Source organism: Onychomys torridus, chromosome 13 (genome assembly GCF_903995425.1).
Source record: "Onychomys torridus chromosome 13, mOncTor1.1, whole genome shotgun sequence".
Classification (NCBI taxonomy): Eukaryota; Metazoa; Chordata; class Mammalia; order Rodentia; family Cricetidae; genus Onychomys; species Onychomys torridus.
In genome coordinates this window covers 51,345,045-51,357,327 of record NC_050455.1, presented here as the reverse complement: position 1 = coordinate 51,357,327, position 12,283 = coordinate 51,345,045, and positions in this window count along the sequence as shown.

The following is a 12,283-nucleotide window of genomic DNA, read 5'->3' as shown; positions in this document are numbered from 1 at the left end:
TCTGGCACTTCGTCCCAGCAAGGGTCAGCTGTTTCAGCTTTGCCTCTGAAACGCCTCCCATTGAGAAGCTCTATGTGCTATGGCTGACCAGCAGAGCCTGGATGAAGTGATGGTGGTACCCAGGAACCTCACACTGGGGTGCAGACAGGTCTCACTTCCCATCCGGAAACAGAAAACACATGCTCCCAGAACTTTGACTGGTCCTGAGGCGACAGAAATGGGCGAAGGCCGAAGTTAGCTCATCAGAGAGAGCTGGTAACCACTCATCTCCTCAAAACTCAACCCTCAGCCATACCAGCTGAGGCCCCACACATACATTTAGCTGATAGCTCTCTTTTGACCTGTTGCTCCTGAATTCCTGATCCACACAGTCATGGGATCAACAAACTTCTGTCTTAAGCCTCTGAGCGTTGGGGTAGTTTGCCAAGCCCTAGGTAAACAGGCTAAGTGCCTATCTTTGTGAAGTTTCTGTCAGTTTTACAAATCAGGCCTCTAGGCACCACAGTGAAGGCTCGATACTCATTGTCACTATTGTTCTTGCTTTCCCTATTAGACAATGTCTATACTCACAGGGACATTGAAAGCTCTTGCAGCAGACGTGCGGGTTCCTGGGCTTTGGGATCCCCGATCCTCTCCAGCCTAAGAAAGTCAGGTGCAGGAGAGCCATTAAGATCAGCCACTGCTGGCACAGCCCGGGAACACATGCGTCTTAAGCTAACATCGTGCCGCCCCAGCGTTCCAGGGACTCCACAGTGTACACACAAGCCAAAGCCTGTGCTGTTTCTGTTTGTCTCCTGTAAATCCTCCCTAAACTCACTAGGCAACTGAAGGAGCTGAACTGAAAGCAGGCACGATAGCCTGAGGGATCATAGCACACTGCTGCTGATGCTAGACCCGTGAGGGACAGGGGTGGGGAGCACTCGCCAGCCTGTGGAGAAGCTCTCAAGACACCCACTCCTCATGATCCCCAAGCAACCTGATCTTCGAACAGGGAATATTTCTAATGGTAACACCCTGTGCCCTTTGAGATGATGGTAATCCTAGAAGATAAAGTTGCCTTGGTGTGTGTGCTTCGGGAATTCAGTCACGCTAGGATAGAGCATGCTGATTCTACAGCCTCCCCTGAGTGGATCCAATGCCCATCCCAATCCACTAGAGCCTCTTCAGGACTGGCTGGACCACTGCTTATACTGACCCTTCATCCTGCCCCCTGGCCTCTATAACTTCATTAACCTCTGGACAACACAAACTTAAGACACAAATGTCCCCATGCACTCAACATCCCTCAGTCATCCTCTGATGGAGCCCTGAGCGCTGCATCCTGCTGTGGCAGGTGGGCTTTTAGAGACAGGATGAGGTAGCCTAAAGGCCAGCAGGGAAGGAAGACAAGGACCATTATGTGCTCAAGGACTTGTTCCAGTCATAGTTCGCCGCTGGCCTAAGGAGGGAGCTTGGAGATCAGCAGGTTACTGGAACACATAGTTTTTGGCGGACTGCTGTTATTAAATCAGTTCCCTGGAACTGTAAAGAAAGGGGACAGAAGAGCTAAAAGCAGAACTTGAAACAGTGGAACCAGGAAGGGGCAAGCCATCCAGATAGACTTCATGTGCAGAATGGCCACCCCCAGCCAGGCACCTGCACTTTGTCTAAGGAGATAGCTTTGCCTTAGGTCTCCAAGTCGCCACCAGTTTCCACTCAGAAGTGTCTCTGTCTTTCCATTCTTCATTATTCCAACCCTGATCCATGCATGTTCTGTACCTTACCTCTTCCAGCCCACTTCACAATATCTTCACTATTCCCTCCTGGCCTGGCCAGGTTTTTGTTTGTTTGTTTGTTTGTTTTGTTTTGTTTTGTTTGTTTGTTTCTAGACAGGGTTTCTCTGTGTAACAGCTCTGGCTATTCTGGAACTCACTTTGTAGATGAGGCTGGCCACAAACTCACAGAGATCTGCCTGCCTCTGCCTCCCGAGTAATGGGATTCAAGGCATGTACCACCACCACCACCACCACCACCACCACCACCACCACCCACGAGGCCGGGCTTTCTTTACCTGATCTGGATGTATGGAGCAAGCTCACGTCTGTTCTCCCTGGAACCTTATTAGCATGAGAGGATTCTTCATCACTTTTCATTGCCAACTGGTGGCTTCCAGCTAGCTGCCAAGTTTATTTCTCACGACAATGACAAGTGAGTAGGCAGTTTCCGGCTAACCCAAAGCTGTGTTGTCACCACACAGGACCATCAGGAGTACTCGGGTCTGTGGACTTGTCTACTAAGGGTTTCTACTTTGACCAATTCCTGTAACCTCCCTTCTCCCTATAATCAGTTCTATTCTTGTAGATGAATGGGAAACACCCCAACCTCGTGGTGCAAAGTGAGGAGCCTGTAGGTGAATGGGAAACACCCCAACCTCGTGGTGCAAAGTGAGGAGCCTGTAGGTGAATGGGAAACACCCCAACCTCGTGGTGCAAAGTGAAGAGCCCACAGCATCCTGAGAAGGTTTTCCTCATTCAACCTTGGTTTCTTTAAGTTATGGCCTTTGCTACTATAGTCTTAACTGTTGATTTTGATACTGGAATCCAACTTACAACTTAGATTAAGGATTCACTGAGCAAATGACAGAATACAACTTGGATATTCAAGGTAGACTTTCTAGTCAACACTCTGCTTCCTCTTTATTAAAGTATGAGTTTCTGAAAGAGTTCAGCAGCATTTATGTTTTCTATGTCCACGTTCCTGCTGGAGGCCTTTCCTGGAGAAGGCCACTCTTGGACTGGCCCCTCAGGTCAGCTGAGTCAGCGCCTTTGGCTCTCAGAGGCCAGTTCCTAGGTGCAGACCAGTGAACTTGAGGCTCTGGGGAGATTTGCTGAATCTGTGATGCTGACAGTACCTGGAGTCTGGCTCCCTGGCTTGTCAGCGATTCTTCATCAAGGACATTGTTGCTGAGACTGTGACATTTTCCCAGAAGAGATTCTTTTCTCTGGATCTTACACAAATGCTGGCACTAAGTAAAGGAAGGGACTTTATAGTTCGCTTTGCACCCGACAGTAGTTTTGGATCCAGGATTAAACTAACATTCATATTAGAAAAATAGTATGTATTTTTCACAGAGTTGAATGCTTTGAGTTGACTTGCAAGACAGTTTTTGAAGTAAAAAGCCCTTTAGTTTCATTGCCAGAACTCACTCTGATGAAATCTGTTCATGCTTTGTTTCTATTTCATAATATCTTATAACTTTAATTTCATGTAGAGCAGTTCTTAATGAACCAGGGCTTTGGTGTTGCTAGGGAACCAGATGGCCTATTGATCATCCCTTTTGAACATCATTCTTTACATGTGGCTTTTGTGAGGAGAAGCTGCATTTTATGGTAAGAAAGGAGACAAAAAGAATTACTTTAAGTCTGTTTTGATTTGATTCCTGCATTGCAAGTATTTCTAGGAAAGGGTCAGGTGTTTCTTAAAACTTTGGTTAAAAAAAAAAAAAAAAGAAAGACATCGTATTTGTCTTGCTATGGAACAATTGCCCCTGGTGATGGAAGCCCCTGGTAACAGAAGGCTCAACTCACACAGTAAGGACCCCAAAAGACGTACAGGTAGCTCTTCAGAGCTTGCTTCCAATGTAGTGTCTGTGCTTCAGCAGGTGGCATGGTGGAGAGGGAACCACCCACTAGACCCTGGATGGGGAACTTAGGTCACTGCACAGATGAAAAGGCTGCAAGAAAGTGCCTGTTCAACCCAGGAAGATGAACATACTCTACACTGACACATGTGTACACATGCAGAGGAGGAAACAGTCACATGCACACATGCATATACCCCACAGAGACATACACCATATAGCCTCATGTATGCATACACAAACACATACCACAGATACATGTGTAGACACATATACAGAGTATACAATCACAGACATACATACACCCAGACCACAAAGTCATAGTTATATATGCACAAAACTACATAGCATTAAAACACAAAGATATACAGACATACATATCAGCCATTCATAGGTATACACACCCTACATAGACATATATGTGTACATACAGTGACATATACCATGTGGACATATGCACACACATTAGATATTAATATATGTGCAAACATACTATTTCTGGCACTCACAGAACACATAATCATCACAGATACACATCTGACACATACCACAAACACATAAGCCATCTAGCTAGACACAGATACACACACCATACAGACACACATATTCATACACAAACTGTGGGGAGCAGAGGAAGCCCTGGGTGGCTGTGGATTATCGACATGGACCCAAATGTCCCAGATGCATGGGAATTGGCAAAGCATTCCCAGGTCAAGCTCACACAATTGGCAAAGCCTTCCTCTGTTCTGTGTGTGAATGTTGACCGAGTGTACAGAAAGCATTGACAGCAGCTTCCTCTTCCTGGATGCTGACAGCCTGAGACCACTCCCCTACAGAGACCTCCCACAGAGAGTAGCTAACCCCTCCTCGTGTGCTGTACTTAGTAAAAGTGCTAAGTCTTCCGCTTGTCGCATTCTCCATGAGTAGACTGAGAGCACTTGACCCCAGATTTTCTGTGCAGTGTCTGTGTGACTGTCCTTTCTTCTTTCCTCCTTTGCCCTAGTCTGCTTTGCAAGACCAAGCCATGCTGAATGCAGTGATAAACAAATGGGGACAGGAACACAGACATACCACACATGGAAACACACAGATACACAGGACATACAGATGTTCACACACAGACCAACACGTGCATCGGGAAGACACGAATGCACTTGCACACATAAAACACAGATGTGTATACACACCTGTATTAGGAGGAGCAGGTGTCTCTTTCCCAGAGAAGAGGCTGGCTTAGAGAAAGGACTTCCAACAGTCCCTCTGTGAGCGAAGAAAAGTGACCCCCAAAACAGGATGGTGTGGGGAGTTAGAGGGGCCAAGAGCGGGTCTGTCTGCAAGTCTGTCATTTCCTGGGATCACTGGCAAGGTCTGTGGCTGGTAAAGTAAGACTTCCCACCTTTAATGTTTCCCTGACTCCTGAGGCCGCTACATGGCAGTCCATTGCATCTGATCAGGGTTTGCTGGCTAGGGGGAGAGACACAGGAGGAATGGACAGGAGAAGATGCTTATGCAGACCCATGTCCATGGCAGGGCCCCCAGGAATAGCCATATTAGAACCCTATGAAAACAACAGCAGGCAGATGCTTCCTATCCCCTCCCCAAATAGTCCATCTGAGACTTTTGGTGGGTAATTTTAGAATGGGGAACCCTTCTGCCCTTAATACCACACAGTAAATGCTTTTGCTGCAAAGAGGGAGAGCATGTTGGAGCTTTAAACCTGGAGCAGCTTTGCCAAAACGTACTGTTAGGCACAGCACGCAGCAGAGCGCACTCTGCATGCAGATGGCGTCCCGTGGGCATTTATTGACACCTAATAATAGCATGCCCGGTCACATGAAAGCTCAGAGACAGATAATTAGGCTCTCTGAAGGGAGCGAGACCTTGCCTTTATGACTTGTGCAACCAAGAGACTTGCCCTACCAGTCTGACTTTTATTAGCACGTAATAACATCTCACTTTATGGGAAGTTCCTTCAGTTGACTTTCCTAATTAGATTTAAGTGAAAGATGAAAGTCAAATTCTGCTACACAAAATCCCTGGGAAAGAGCTCCGTGGTGGTGAACACAGTAATTCAACATAAAAGCCACATACATCAAAGGTGTGCACAAAAGAAGAGAAGGATGGTTTCTAAAGCTCCGTGGGCCAGTGAAGGCTAATTTCAGATGAGCCCAGAGCTGTAAACACCACTGACAAACTCCATGCTTGGGCTGGACACAGGAAGATATCCTGATTCCATTTTCGAAAAAGCTATCCACCCGTGACCCCTAGAGCAGTGTGTACCCTGAAAAGATCATTTTTCCTCCTTGTCCCTGGATAGGAACGGAACACAAGATAAACAAGAGCTTGTTCTTCATTAAATGAGCTCCCTAAGGGAGATGGAGAGACCTCTTCATGCTTTTGGAAACTGTTGCTCTTTTTCCAGAGCAATTGATTTCTTTGAGGCTCATGAAATGTTCAGCCATGCTCCCACTTCACTTCCAGAGAGCTTGGTATTGACCATGGCTCACCTCTAGCTAGAGTTTGCTAGTTGACAGCACATCTTAAAGCATACCAAGGCCACATCTGGATTGTTCTCATTTTCTTGGCCTTCCATTCTGGTTGTCCAGATGTACGTAGCTATTTTTATACTGTTTGGTCTTGTTGAGTTGTAGGTATTTCCGTAAGCTGCCTTGAGCCATTTTTGGAATAAAGTCGGATATAAATAAGTAAATAAAGAAACGCTGATCACACACTGAAGAGCTCAAATGATTTAACCACACAGTCTAGGCTCCAGCAGGAAGGTGGAAGCCAGAATGCAGGTCATCCATTCAAACCTGAATATCCAATCAAGACAAGCCGGAGCTGAACTGACAGCCCACCTCTGGGCTCCAGGTGGAGCCCTTCCCATCAGATGCAGGTGCTGATCTTCAGACCAGGGTGCACAATTCTCAAACCACTTCATTTCCATGGAAATCATCCCCAGTGTCCCTGGCTCCAAAACACTCTAAAGATAGCAAACATCTTTCCTTGCTGTCTGGGTCATCCACTACAGTAAGTACCTTCTGCAAGCTTCCATAAGGACGGAGTCTTGCAAAGGTAAAATAGTTTAGTAAACATCTTCACGCAGTGTGCACTTGTTTTGTGGATTATGAGCAATGCATCCCATGAATACTAGGCACAAGGAGGAAAAACTGGCACTGTTTTCAAATAGCCATCATAGCTACACACACGACATCATAACTACACGCAGGATCTTTTTTTCTCTTCATAAAGTTGGAGTCTTCTCAAATCCTTTTTTTTTTTTTTAAGCAAGGAGTAGGGGTATGGCTATGCTGGGATGGACTGTAAAACTCTGTACATGCCATGTGAGCATTCTGCCACTGAGCCACCTCCCTGGCTGAACCTTCTCAGAGCTTTATACTGAGGGTAAACTCTCACATCTCTGAATCACATTGCATGGAAGAGACAACCTCATTCTTTAAACCTTAATGAGAAACGATTTCAAAATGCAATGTCATATTTTGGAAACAGCCACTTACTTATCCCAGTTGCATCTTCAGGATTGATTCTACTTCTTTACTCAGAATTGATCCAGTTCAGGAAAAATGTGTGAATCAGCTTTCTCTTACCACTACTTTCAATTTCTAGTACAGCAAACACCTGACATGATCGACTGAAGGAGAGACTTTGTTGCTTGAAGCTTTAGAGATTTCATGATCAGTGGCCTGTTGCTTTGGCCCTGCAGCAGCCCAGCATTAGCAATGGCACCTGGCAGAGCCGAATTGCTCATTTGCCATCGGGGGCAAAAGAGACAGAGGAATATCCTGGGTCCCTCCTCCAAGCCTGTCCTTTAAGAACTCTGTTGACCTGACTTTGATCCTATCCAGCCCCATTTCCTGAAGATTCCACTACCTCCCAATAGCTCTTTCTGTGGACCAAGGCTTTGCTACACGGACTTTTGGGCTGTACTTAACAGCTGGACTATACAGGGGAGCAGCATGATCAGCTTACAGTTTTTACACTGCCTCCTGTACAGCGATGGAGGGATGTGCCGCACTGTCAGAGAAACTTGCATTTGTGAAACAGGAGCTAGAGTGAAAAACAAAAACCGGAGCAGGGATTTGAAGCTCTGGTGTCCAAGCGGGATTGGGAAAGGGCCAAAGAATGCCAAAAGCGCCACTTTCAAAAGGAGCAGATGAGGAAGGACAGTCAGTCACTTGAAAGCCAACCAAGTGGAAGAAGAGGCTAAGATTTGGACAGAACTAGGGCCATGGGTAAAAACAGACTGATTTCAGCCCAGGAGAAGGGAGAGTTTCTTAATAACTCCGGGTTTCTAAGTGGAATAAGAGGCCTTGGAGAGTTGAGTAACGTCCCTGCAAGTGTTGAGCTGGCACTGGCCATCCCCCATCCGCTACAGTGTCAAAGAATCACAGCACTGGGCATCAGTAGAAACTGATGGAATCAACGCGTTCTTCCCGTGTACAATGCTTGCTTGTTCCTACACATTTTCTGCCCGTCGCCTGGACCAGTTTACTTCGAATTGGTCCTGTGAAAATGAGGAGTGAATAATTGCCGGGATAGACAATTAAACTTGAGAATACTTGGCTTAAGCCATGGCATCTGGGATTCCCTTATCTGAACCTTAGTTAGCATGTCCTTTGGTAAAACAAAGTGGCCCACAGTCCCACAGCCACTTATAAAATAATCACTCAGAGGCTTAATATTATTTACAAGCTGTATGGCCTATGGCAGGTCTCTTGCTAGCTAGCTCTTATATCTCAAATTAACCCATTTCCATTAATCTATGTTTTGCCACGTGTTCTGTGGCTTTACTGGTCTGCTGGCATGTTGCTCCTTAGGTGGCAGGCTGGCGTCTCTCCAAGCTCTGCCTTTCTCTTTCCTGTCTCTCTCCTTGAATTTTCTACCTGCCTCTAAGCTGCCTTGCCAAAGGCCAAAGCAGCTATTTATTAACCAATGGGAACAACATATAGTCACAGCGTACAGAAAGACATCCCCCAGCACAGGCTTGATAGGTTATTAGCATGCAGGAAAACAGTGGAACTTCACAGACCTAACAAGTACAGATGGGACAGCTGTTTTCGCACTTGTGTATTGAGAAAGTTTTGGAATAAGCATCACCCGCGGAGCTGTGTAATGAAGCTGTAGAATTGTAGGTTGTGACAACACAGTTCCATGTATCAAAAGTAATCTAATGATCATAAAGAGTGATGTCTTGTTCCCAGCAGCTGCCCTTTTGTGACAGACAGAATATTATAAAGTAGAATTAGTTAAAGATCCTAAAATTCATTCAAACCCCCAAAACTAAAGGTTTTAAGACTCAGTTAAATGGATGAGCACATCAGGATTGTTTCCTGAGATCAACTCAAGTTACGTTATTCCATACAAAGCAGGGTAAGAGTTCTAGACAAGATGAAATCATATAGAATAGGCAAATCCAGAGACAGAAAGAAGATGGGCTGTGATAATATATTATGGCCCCTAATATATTGTGCACCCTAATAAAGCTTATCTGAGGATCAGAGGAAAAAGCCAGCCACTGTAGTAAACATTGAAGTCAGGCACACACCTTTAATCCCAGCATTCGGGAGGCAGAGCTCCATCCAGATCTCTGTGAATTCAAGGCCACACTGGGAACAGAGCCAGGCATGGTGGCACATGCCTTAAATTCCAACACTAGTTAACCATAAAGGTCTGGAAGTCTGTATAGACAGACAGGAAGTGACAGAGATGGACAGAAAGAAGAAGTAATGGAGCTGGGCGGAGAGAGGAAGTGAGATAGTTTGAACAGAAAGGCATACAGGTGTGGGTATACAGGAAGTAGGTCTCTTTGGAAGCTGAGGAGATGGTGAGGTGAGGTTGGCTGTGGCTTGTTCTATTCCTCTGATCTCTCTTGGTTTTAACCCCAATATCTGGCTCAGGTAGGTTGTCAGGCTCAGCTGTGAGTGGCCTGCCCCACTGGCCTGTGCTTGCCTTTACTACTTCTTGCCTAGAAAGCTAAGTGCACAAGCAGGAAAGATTCCCTACTTAAATGGAGGAAATGGACCCAGCTCTGCCAGATCTTTTCAGAGAGACCAGCCAGGGAAAAACCATTTCCAGAGCAAAACCTGGGATGCTCCCTCCTCCTTACACATCATGAGGTCAGCTGAAGGCAGGAGCCTTCCATTGTCCTTAGATGTATCGTCTTGAGCTTCCAACTTTCTATTTAGTTCCTAATTATTTCAATCACTACCATTTTTCTCAAAAATCCTGGTGTTTCTCAAGTGAATTGAAACTGAAAAGTTAACATATTGGCTCGCTGTGGTCTGGAAAAATGATCAGAGACAAAGACCATTTAAGCGAAAAATTTGGTCTAGTGGAAGGCCCAATTTTTGTGTCTGTGTTGCTGTTTCCTTGGAGAGAGCTTGCTCGGGAGCAGGAGGGATTGCTAGGTTTCAACCTGGTTGATCATTTGAATTCATATGCCCTGCTTACATATGCTGAAAATGCACACAACTTCCTTGGATTTTTGGCTCAAAAATCACTTTGATGTTTTATGTATTGATGAAAAAAAAAGTGCTTGCCTTTCAAGTGTGTTATCTCTCATTTCAATGGAATTTTTCAAAGTATTAAGACATGAGCTGCACCATTCTGTCTACTCAGTTTTAAATTGGCATGAGATTCTGAAGTGTTATTGGTGCCCCTGGGTGTTTCCTGCCATTTAGTTTCAGGCTAATAAGGAAACACAGAGGTTGGCTAAACTTCACTATGAATACTGGAGTGTGCTGGAACACACTCAAAGACAGCTCTTCTGAGAATGCATTTTATCATACCAGGGACTTTGTTTTCTTGGCTATTGAAAGCCTTTGTATAAGAAATCAGGATGATTTCTCATATTTTTAGCAAATCTTTCATGAAGTCTAAACTTCAATGTTTATAAAACCCTCTGTGGCATCATTAAGTGGTTTCCATGATAAATAAATAATAGTCAAGGAAGGGACCAATATAAAATGGCATATATTCTGGAAAGAAATGTCTTTAAAAGTCCTCTATTTATTTTTCTTTTATTTGTGCCTTTTACTGCACTCCAAGACATTGCTATTTGTTTGTATAATCCAGAATCGGTTACTGCAACTGAATAACGCAGATGTACTCACTTCCCTGCTGAACGCTTCCAGTTCCCTTTTCAGAAACAGACATATTACAAAGCATTTTAGCATCTCCTTGTCTTTAACTGTGTGGCTTACTGAATCAAAGCTGCTGAATTGGAAACAAGCTCAAGATCATTTCTTTCAAGGGTTCATTCTTCCTTCTGGGCTTGAGAAACAAAATGAGCAATCTCTGTGCTCATCCAAACCTTGGGCAGCGACGGTAATTTTCACCCAAGACATTTCAGGTTTCCACAATGCGGCCCAGAGTCATGCACGTGACCATGTTCCACACCCGACTGGACAGTGCATATAACTACAAAGGAGCAGCAGGCGGTTCCTTTTAATTTTCCCATCAGTTGTCAATCTACAGCCTCCTTTTATTTCTGGGGAGACAATGTTTTGGTCTCTGTCCCCCAACCCCAGGGAAGTTTCTATCACACCATGCCCAGCCTGTGAGAGCCTGACCTGCTTGATTAGCAGACAGGAAGACAGTTTGTAGAGAACCTCTAGGCAGACACCTGCTCACCATAAGGTTTTCTGAAGATCTACTTTCACTGGTCCTATTCCTTTTGTCCCATTAGCTGCAGAAAGACGAGGCCTTCTGTGCCTAACGTCCTTGCAAACTACAAATTCCTGGTGAAGTCTCTGCCATTAATTTTAAAGTATGTACTACTTTTTATCTACCTATCTATCTATCTATCTATCTATCTATCTATCTATCTATTTAGTGTGGGTGTGTACATACCTTGGCACATGTGTGGAGGTCAGTTAGTTCTCTCCTTCTACCATATGGATCCCAGGATAAAATTCAGGTCATCAGGCTTGGCAGCAAGCCCCTTAGACTGAGCCATCTCCCTGGCCCATCAAGTGTTGGCAGTACACTCTCAACTCAGTAGGTACCAGGGGATTTATTTTTCAAGCTAGTGAGGATTGAACCCAGAAGGATTTTATAGATGCTGGTCAAGCACTGACTACTGAGCTACATACCTCAGCAGTTCCCTCCTTCCTTCCTCCTTCCCTTCCCTCCCTCCCTCCCTCCTCCCTCCCTTCCTCCCTCCCTCCCTTCCTTCCTTCTTTCCTCCCTCCCTCCCTCTCTCCTTCCTTCCTTCCTCCCTCCCTCCCTCTCTTCCCTCCTTCCTTCCTTCCTTCCTTCCTTCCTCCCTCCCTCCCTCCCTCCCTCCCTCCCTCCTTCCTTCCCTCCTTCCTTTCTCCCTCCCTCTCTCACTCCTTCCTTCCTTCCTTGTTTTGGTTTTTGTAGTTTTGGTTTTCGAGACAGGGTTTCTTGTGTAGCCCTGACTGTCCTGGTACTCACTATGTAGACCAGGCTGGCTTTGAACCCACAGAGATCGACATGCCTCTGCCTCCCAAGTGCAGGCATTAAAGGTGTGTGCCACCATCACTCACTGCTTTATTTCTTGACTGAATGAGAAAATGTCTGAGGCAATTCCCCATTTGTTGGCATGGGCAAAAGTGGCCACTGCCCTTGCAGCTCAGGAAGTGAATGCTAAGCTGGTGTCATGGGTGGAAGAACCAGGGA